Source organism: Pygoscelis adeliae, unplaced genomic scaffold (assembly GCF_000699105.1).
Source record: "Pygoscelis adeliae isolate BGI_AS28 unplaced genomic scaffold, ASM69910v1 Scaffold171, whole genome shotgun sequence".
NCBI classification, from domain to species: Eukaryota; Metazoa; Chordata; class Aves; order Sphenisciformes; family Spheniscidae; genus Pygoscelis; species Pygoscelis adeliae.
Window position 1 is genome coordinate 5,686,429 of NW_008824186.1, and position 10,511 is coordinate 5,696,939.

Here is a 10,511-nt window from a genome sequence, read left to right on the forward strand (position 1 = left end):
GATGTTATTCCTGTAGGAATACTAGGAATAAGGAATATAAAGATGGGGAAAGTTAATTCTTCCTTTCATCACTTCTAATTCTTCATTTAGAGTAATAGCTCCTATTCTTATGGTCCCGATATTCTATGTAACATAGGAGTACTGTTACATAGCTTCTTGCCTATCATATCTCAGGAGTGAATGAAGAGAGTCTTAGTCATAAATTAAATATCCTGCGATTCCAAGATGTATAAACGCAAGCTACTTTACATTAAGCAGGAGGTAACCAAAGAAGATGTTAAATTTCTGCAAGTATTAAATTTCAGGGTAATTTATCAGTGACTTCCACCCTGTGAATGCACGTGTACATAAAGATATAGTGAAACTTTCTGAACAGCAGAAAGCGAAGCACTGACCTTAGAAGCTTTCACGTTGTAAAAATAAATTATTACCAACCAGAATTATTCTTCAACACTGCTGAATTAATGCCTCTAAAAAGCGTGTACCTTTGTATCTGAAGATTTTAGGTGGCTGGCAGAAGAAAACAGAATTTATCAGGCGGGTATGGGCTTTTAAACACTGCTACATGAACTAGTCAGGAGACATTTTTACTTACAGGATTTCAGTTAAAAGATATGAAAGATCATGCTCAAGAGCATATGCTGCAGGATTTCATTAAGAGAACAGCAGTCAAACAAAGTTTCTTTAACTCGTGACCCACTTTTCTTTCATTATAAAAGAAAACTCTGGTGGAACTAGGGAGTATGTGAACACACTAAAACCTCGATTAAATAGAATTTCTTCACCAAAAGCAACTAAATTGAATGACACTGAGAAAGAGCAAATGGCATGACTAAGTGGAAGAAGCTTGGGCTGTAACTCATGGGCAACAGCAACTTACACGTGAAGGTTAGTGCAAAGTCTTCCCCCCCTCCCCATGAAATATCGGATTTGACAGTCCCCGAAGTTCACTGGGGCTTCATGAATTTTCTCATTTCATGTCAAATCACTTGGACCACATGACAAGGTCTTCCCCATTAAAAGGCATCAAGCTTTTTAATCTGCTCAGTTTTAAGCCAGAAAAGCACATTCTTCAGGTTCTAAACATGTTTCTGGCAATTGTAGTGCTTAAAGAGACCACAGGAAGCTTGGGAGGGTGGGGGAAGCCAACAGGCAGCTATTACTAATAAATAAGAAAATACATAAATTTACCTTACTGGTTGCTTTAATGATATGAGTATGTGGTCTGTGCTACTGTTCATACCTAATAGTAGGTCTTATATCATGAAGTCCCCAGGACAGCTTCTTTTGTCAAACAATAAGTAGAGTTCTGGGATCTTGATCATTACAAACTCTTCTTTTGCCCAAACAATCAGCTGCTGGCTTTTAGAATTACATGTTAAGAATAGAGATACAAGCCGTTCTTCAAATATCTAGATGTAATTCCTGAGACGCTTAGAAACATCTGTGCTCAAATGATACACTGATTATTTGCTTGCCATTAAATTCTGTCACAGATAATCAGATATCTAATGGTACTGTATTGTTCCTCTTCTGTTTCTTACATAGCAGTTTATATTTTCACGGTTGAAACATAATTTCTACTGGTATTTTTCCAAGTCACGTCTTGGCTTTCTGGAGTGTGCTCACCAGCATCCCTCTTGGTTTGCTTTAATTTGCGCTCTTACCAGCACCCAATAGAGAAGATGTGCTGCTATGACAGCACTTGTCATAACATCACACTTGACAATCGTGTGTGTGTGCATGTGGGCACGTATATATATACAGAGAGAAAGAGAGAGATGGTAGGATGCATAGATTCCCTTACAAGATTTGTACATTTCCATTTCAAGTACCGAATATAAATATATTCCAAACCTAATTTAGAATACTATTTTTAAAAGGCACCAGGTTGAAAATGGTGTGGAAGATCATTTTCAATTTATATAGCATATCAATAACACTGCCTTGGAAGACACTGAGGCATACTTCTCATTAAACTGATGCACAACTACCATCTTGTGTGTACAGTTCATACCTGTAAGATCAGTCTCTGGTTTTATAAATTCCTTAACTACAGCTGTAAGTTACACCTCTCACCCTGGCAATCCAGTTGCATTTTTTTCTGCTTACATATATATTAAATACCAGTTGAAATTAGTCATTGACAAGTTAATAACTAAAAAGTGAGATGAATAGGAAGCATAATAGCAGTATTGAAAACGTATCTCAGTAAGCCAGTAGAAATGTTTTGCAACAGTCAGTTAAAAAGAGGTATAGAATTCATCTACAATGATGTGCTCATTATTGTCCTTTCTTTGTCATTTTGTCTGTTTTCAGCGAGTCACTGCAGTAACAGAAAGACCTGTAGCGTTAACAATTTCCACGCTGCCATATTAGCGCTTGATTGTTCTGGTACCCAGTACTGCTGCAGTTCAATGGCTCCTGTAATACGATATGAGATTTTGATAATGCAACCATTTCAGTTGCACCTCAAATTCACACTTCATGCAACTTCATTTTATACATGGTTTGAAAATATATTGGGATAAACTGCAAACTCGCAATCATGCAAAATGTACACTCACGATTAGTTTGCAGCCCGGATTTCACTGAGATTCCTTGAGTCCTTAAGGATAAGGAGGAGAAGCCTGCTAGTTCTACAAGGCATGTTTCTCTACAGATGCTATTACTGTGACTTGTAGCAGAGTATGCATAATCTGTAGTGCTTGGAGAAACTTTTCTTTCATAGTCTGAACAGTTGCTCACAAAGAAAGTCTGACTGATAACTGGGCAGGCTTAAAGAGAAATTTGTAATTCCCATTTGTTTATAGTCAACTATCAATTGGAAGTGACTCACATTCAGCGTTAGGACCAATATCCCACCAAAAAGTACATATCAATCTACAGTAGCTGGGCATAATTGTTTTAATTCAGTTTTTAAAATGATAATTTGTTACTTGCACAGAACACAAAGTTTGTCTGAACCCAAATTCTGCGTTCCACTATATAGAATAAACATGCAAAATGTTGCCATGGAAACATTATACTAACGAGATTCGGATTTGATCTCCAGTTCACAGAAAAGACAGCATTTCTTTTTAATTGCTGCAGCCAGTTAAAAATAGCGATCACTGCTTCTGAAGATACGGTCAAGAATATTGAAGCGAGAGCCAGCATGAAGCAGTTATGCTTCCCGCTTACTCTTCCATCTGCACAGCTTTTTCTCCACCAGTCATCAAAACTCCCATGCGTTCCCAATGTTGACCGATACCTGGAGTTGCCAAGGGCTGGCGTCTTATCCCTGCACAAGTCACACCCCTGACACCAGGGTAAGGCCTTTGCTAAAGAGCTTTGGCATATGAGTCTCAGGGCAGTTGTTTGCATCAAGCATCCGACTTGGTGCTTCCCAAATACTACCCATAGTAGCTAAACTTTTTTGCTGAAGCTCCTCAAAGAAAGGCAGCCTGGGGCAAACACCCACATGAAGAATTTCAGTCCAAGCAGCTCAAGTTTGGCAGCGTTAGAAAAAGCTGAAACCCAAATCTTGTCATGCTAAGTGTCAGGAAACTTTAACCAAGTGACACAAACACTTCTGTCTATAATAAACACATGTAGAAATGCAGAATTGAGACAGTATTCTTCTGCAGGGTCAGTATATGGACAGAGGGTTTTGCAAGATCACCGCTGATGAAAGCGGTTGGAAAATTATAAGATAAGAAGCAGCTGAGAGGAAAGATCATGAAAGTTGAAATGCTGGTGAGACACGAAACGTGGGAGTATAAATGCTAAAATGTCACAGGACAAAGGAGTGAGGTTATTAAACACTATTATGTTAGCTGCTTCTGACAAGGCGTACCCACGCCTCTTCTGTGGTCAGCACTTTAAGCAGTGGACCGCTTGTTCGGTTCATGAGCAGCTACAAGGTGTCCCTTTCCCAAGCAAATTAAGGGTGCTCCAACCAGCCTGTTTCAAACCAGTAAACTTTCTACCCAGGGAACAAAGCAAATTCTCAGAGTGTTTCTACAGCAATGAAAATTCCCTTCGTTATCCTCCAAGCAAACCTTCCACTTTTGTGCCCATTAAGCATTTATGTGTGCTTATAAATACACGTGTGCACAGGCTTCTGCTATAGTGGAAAAAGTGTTTCCCTGGAAAGGCTCGTTTGGCTCATGGCCTGCTTGTTTGCTCTTTAGCTGGTAATTAATAAGACTACGCTTGACTCACCATGAATGTGTATCAGAGGACAGTAAAGGGCTGGGAACATGAAATCCTCTTCCCATTGCCATTCTCTTCTAGTATGGGATTAAAACATTAACAGTCTCAGAGACTGATGTGTCCTGAAAACTATGGCAACCATTTACTGGAAACACCAGTGAATAAGGACAACTCACTGCAATGAGATTTGTTGGCAACATGATACACGGGCAAAATTCTGCGAGTTAACCATGTCTTCACTATTTCCTGAACTTCACTATGGTTATCGGGATGGCCTGCACAGTGATTTCTGTTCAATTATTCCTAGAGCTTTCATTAAATATAGTCAGTCACACCGCAAAGCAGAAGTTTATACCATTTTATAAGGTTTATATATATTATTTCCTACCAAACGCAGTTTTAAATGGAATAGTAAAGAAATGCCACAGTTCATTTATTGATAAGCAGCATACTGGAATTATATGCATTTATTCTACGGCTTTGGCAAATGTCCTTGTTTTTCCATATAGCTCTGACAAGTTAAATTATTAGGGGTTCCTAGAACTCAATTATAATGTTATATGCTTGATTTTTACCTTTAGCTTTCTGAATTCTATTTATTAGTCTATGATGTGGCATTACAGTGTTAATGAAGTCTTAAAATCATTACTTGTTGAGTTATTGCTAGATATAGTCCATGTGTCTAGGTGAAGTTTAGGTATGTTCTTCTCTCGTTTCAAGGAGATAATTGAGGCAAAGAAATATTGCTACGTTTATGGAATCACACAGACAGGTTGCCGAATGACTGAAGAGACCATGAAACATCAACGTTGCAAATACATGCCAGAACATGCACCCATGGGTTTTGGTGACACAATGATTTACGTATCGCTAAAAGTTTTATCCTTAAGATCTAGTCTGACACTCTGCACAAAAAGGGAAAAAGAAAAAAAAAAAAAAAATTTCAGTCAAGTATGCTGTCAGACGCTCCAGCATCTGCTGACTGCAAACATCAATTTTTCATGCTTTGTTTTGGTACAGGAAGCGTGTATTACTTTTTTCATGAGGTACAGTCTTAATTTTTAAGTCACATTTCCAGGATGAGAAGAAGAGAAATGCATGTCTGTGTCCTTCACCTTTTGGGTTTCCCCCGCCACAATACTGATTTAAAACATGTAAGTGAATCCAAGTGTTCCCCATTGAGCAGATGCAAGAGGTTTAAAAAAAAACCAACAACAACAAAACACACACAAATAGTACAAGTGCACTTATGTATGAAAATATCATAGCCTTGTAGAAGACTCTGTAGGATGTCCCTGCTCTCACAGCCTTACTCTTTATATGCCACACTCTTTGCACGGGCCGAAGCATTTCTCAAGTCTGAAGAGGCAACTCTACAATATGACCCACGTTAGTGAGTGGTCAACCAGTAAAAGGAAAGCGTTAGAGCAGCTGTATCAAGCCAATTTTGAGCAGGACAAAATTTCAGCAAGAATATCAACTTTTAATAAGGTACGTTAAAGCTGTACCAGTCTCCAGGATTACAGACACTACAGTAGGGAACAGATCGTGAACCCCTCCTCAAATTCGTGAGGGTTATTCAACATGCAGAAGCCAGATGTGCGAGAGCTCAATTCCATTCTGTAACCAAGATACGAAACTGGTGCCGCAGGCAGGGCTATAGAGCATCAGGTGCCTGCAGAAACCAAGCTGAATGTACAACGGCCAAGAATCATCTGCTCCCATCCTTGTCCAATTGTGGGAAAACGGTCTGCATTTTACGTGTTTTAGAAGTTATTTTATGCCCGATAACTCAAAGCCTATCTCTGCTAACATGCTAGAGGGAGAAAGCATATGCATTGCTGTACGTCTTATAAAGGAATCTATTGCACAGTGATTTTTCAAGCTGTGTAGCAGCACAAAGGCAAGCAGAGTGCAAATTGACCTTAAAAAGCAGTGAAATCTTCCCTCTCGGTTTTAATTGCCCTTGTACTCAAGCACAAGCTATTTCATGATGCAAATTTATCCTTAGAAGTGCTGACTGTAAACAGATGTTCCTTTTGGCAGTCCCCAATTACTGTCTAACTGAGGTATTCTGGACTGATAAATGCATCGTATGAACAGGCTCAGCGCAGTACCTGAGAGCATTCTTTGTTTTGGCTGGAAAAGAAATCTGAAGGAGCTTCACCAGGATTCAAGAGTTTATCACTAGATGCTGAACAGTCAGTCAAGCAGGATTTCCACATGCTTTTACAGATTTTATTCAAGGACATGATGCTACTGAGTTGTACACAGAATCTTCCCAGAAATTTCAGGGCTTCACGTGTATGGTTTTTTGCACAGAAGGAAAATGTATAGACAGAAGGCTTGTATGCAGTGCATAAGGTTTTAGTCACCAACTAGCAACATCCTTAGATCTGAAAAGCTGTCTTGCTTCTGCAGAGCAGATCGTGACAATCCATGAGGAAAGACAGGAAACTAATGGAAAGGGATGCATTGCTAATGAAAGAGAACTACCGAGATTAGCTGAAAGCTCCTGAAGTAAGTTAAGCCATAGCTTAAAGAAAGCTCAGCTTTCATGGACCTCAACAAAAGCTGTACTCTCAGAGATCATACAGAGCTTGGATTGCAGTCTGACATTCACAGTAATCCCTAAACTAAAACACAGAAAGAAATTTGTAGAAACTCATGAAGTGAACATTGAATTATCTGCGTCTGTAATCTCTAATTAAGCACTACACCGTATTCACTCACCTGAGGTTAGAATGAGTTAGAATGATAAATTAAAAAAACCCAGCCTTGCTACATTCTCAAACTTTCAGTGACGTTGAAAACTAGTACATTTAATCCGTTAAGAAGTATTAATTGTGTATTTTCATCTAACTGCTCCTTACAGATCCCATGTCCTTCCCTACATTTTGTGCAGAATTATATACATCTCAGTAGAGGGGGAAAAATAAAGTTCATTATTATTTCATTGCTAGTATTCTACTATGCACATATATAAAATATCTTTTGTCTAAAGTTAGTGATTTAAGAGCTAGCTTTCTAAATTGTCCAAAACCAGACACTGTCTAGAAATTTTCATGTCGTATGTTTCCAAACAGGTAAAAATCTAAGGTTCTTAGCAAATGTAACTCTTGAGATACAGACCTATAAAAAGACACAAAATACTAAGTCAATAAATTGTGCTCATCCCATGCAACCATCTCTTTTCTCTTGGCCCACAGTCAATTATTATAATTAAGACCCTGATGTGGCAACAGTAAGAAAAGATCCTTATCTTTTTCTACCATGAACTCTGATGGAACTACTAAGGAGGTACAGAGGTGAGAATGAACTTATGTCTTAAGGTTTCATGATCTCTGTGGTGGGAATCAACCTCCCCATATATATATATAAAACGTTATGAATGAAAACCATCAGAGTTGCATTGTTTATTAATTCCTTACACGAGTACTCAGAGCCTGTGTCTCCAGTGACTGTGCTTTGGACAGAAGGCTTTACACACATGGCTGTTCTTGAATCTCCCAAGAATAAAGGAGCCAGAACAAAGCAGCTGAGGATCCAAAACCAGCACCGTTGCCAACCTCAATACATTCAACGTGCCTGAAACGTAGCAGAGCCCGCCTGTTTCTTGCAGCTAACCACTTATTGGCTGGATTATAAATATTTTATAGAGCACTTGAATGGCCCTGAAGAGGACAGGACAGAGGTGGAAGCGCTCCCTTCCAGCCCGACCTGCTCTTCTGCAACTGCCAGGACTCCATAAGCACGTTCCCCTGTATTGCAGGTGGCACTTACACAGAGACAAGAACTCTTCTACAACCACAAATTGATTTTCCCCTTTAATTTACTACTCGGAGAGGATGGCGGCATGCAACAATACAGCCAGAGAAGAAATAGCCTAAGTGGGACTGACTTAGTAGAACTGCTGTGGAGAGCGTCAGACCTGGAGGCTTGCTAACCAAACCTGACGGACACCCGCTGCACATCACTGCCCGTCAGGACTGCACCTGCTCTCACAGAAATCAATGACAGCCTTTGTATTGATTAGCTTGTCCTTTCCTGTTGATATTTAAATTGAGTGCTAACGACTAGAGAGTAACATATCGGGGCCTATATAAACGTCCACAGATGCTGCAATTACTCTTCCAGTAGACAGCCTGCACTAAGCTGTTCCATGCCTTTCCTGGAAAGGGCTACATATCTTTGTTGCTTTAAAAGCTGCCTATGGCAAAAGCAAGTACTGTTGATTCCCAAACCACAGTTATGAGTGGTGTTTGGAGTTTGGTCCTAAAGTTTAAAATTCAAATGAATATTTCATTAGCTGGAAGAGAGGTATGATTACCTAGGACTAAACATTCCTGAGCTAATTCCCAACTATAATTTAATCACCAGTAAGTTTTACTTTTCTTTTTAAATAATTAAATGAGCATGATAACTTGCTAAACTAGGAGACAGAAATGGATTCTCTCTCTAGGTTTACGTGCAATAACAACAACATGGATCCTCCATTATCAATAAATTCCCATGTTCAAAGATCAACACTACAATTGCTGTGCCCCTTTAGACCTCGTACTCGAAAGATTCTCTTTTGTAGTGGCATAACGACATGAAGCGTTTCAGAAGACGGAGGTATTGAAAAAGACGTTTATGGGGCAGACTGAGTACATGTAAAGACTAATTTTCACCCTGGAAGTGGAAGTCATCAACCTGTGAGTTACTCGGCCAAGGTTCTTGAAGCAATTTCCCTTGTACCTGCATTATCCTGCACACACAATAGTGCAGGGTTAAAAATGACCTTTCCCCCCCCCCCAGCAGTCCCTGTCAGTTATTGTGAAAAGCTTTCTGAGCCTTCCAGAAATGTAGCAGATAGTAGCATCTTCATTCCTATTCAAAGCCACACTGCCCATAATATCAAAACAAAACAATAAATCGAAGGTGTGGTTATACATTTGGGAAATACAGGAAATTTTTGTGTCAATAGTACCACCTGCTGGATTTTGAGAAGATAAGAGAGCTGGAGACTAATCAACACTGTAAAAAGTCAGATTAAGGTGCAATTCAATACCATTCTTGCACAAATGCCACCATAACTAAACCGTCACAAATGAACTAACAACAAATTGCCAGATCTTCTAATGAGCTGCCAAAAACCTGCAGAAAGGTCAATGATATTTTAAGATGATTTCTTGTTAAATCAGATATTCAAAACTCACTACACACAATTCATCACATGAATAAAAAAATTCAAAATGGTCAGCTTCGCAACCCCATTTAAAAGCAATGTGCTACTACTATTAATGTCAGTGTTACGTATGGGTGTTTTTTAAAGTTGATTGCATAACTAAAGTGTTGTTCCACCACAGTATTATTTGGCAGGGTGCGGGAAGTGGACAAAAATGCCCCCAAAGCACTAAAACAAAGGAACAAAAAAAACCCTGTCATCTGTTACTATTGAGCTACCAGGCATTAGTATTTCTGATCTCACAGCATCAAGAAATACTCAGCACACAATTAATCAAAGAGCTCCGTAATGGAGCGGAGCACGCTTTGCTCTGGCAAGTGATCGCTGCTGTGTTTATGAAGATGAGCTTCACCCCTTTTACAGGCAAAGGACAGGGGGATGCTCTGCGCTGTGGACACCCAACACAGGGAGTAAGTTTCCGGGAGAAAGAAAAGCAGAAATTGAGTGCTAAGGATTAAGAGGGAGGGGAGAGACAGTGAACTGCCACTGCATGTTTTCAGATATGATTCCTGAGGCAACGCAGATGAATTCAGCCAAAAACTACAGGACAGGTCTGCATTTTATTAGTGCTATCACACAGCCACCCCAGAGAATCAGCTGCCCCAGTGCCCCAGGCCTGAGAGCTCTCTGTCAATCCTCACCTGGCTCTTGGAATACAGCGAGGCTAACTCCTCACTCCTATAGAGCCCAAATTATCCTAAAAATGTGACTTTGTATCCAATTTTGAAGCTGTCACTGGTTATCAGTGTATCTAAACACACACAGAGCCTGTTGATTTCATTTCAAATTACACATACTCAGATTTTCTTTAAGCTTATTCCAGGAAGTCTCAAGAAGAACCCAGTTATTAAACAACCTCAAACTAAGTGATTTTACCAAAAGGTTATCCCTAAAACTTCCGCAGTAAAAACATAAGCCTTGAAAACCCTCAGTGATAACCTGTAAGCCCTTTTTTATGGAACAAAAAGTTGTTACCATATTTCCTGCTACTTCTCAATAAATAACTGACTGCCTTATGCAGGCACTTCTAAAGAACTGAAGTTTTGCTTGAAGCACTCACCTTCTCAGTTTCATGTCTTATCAG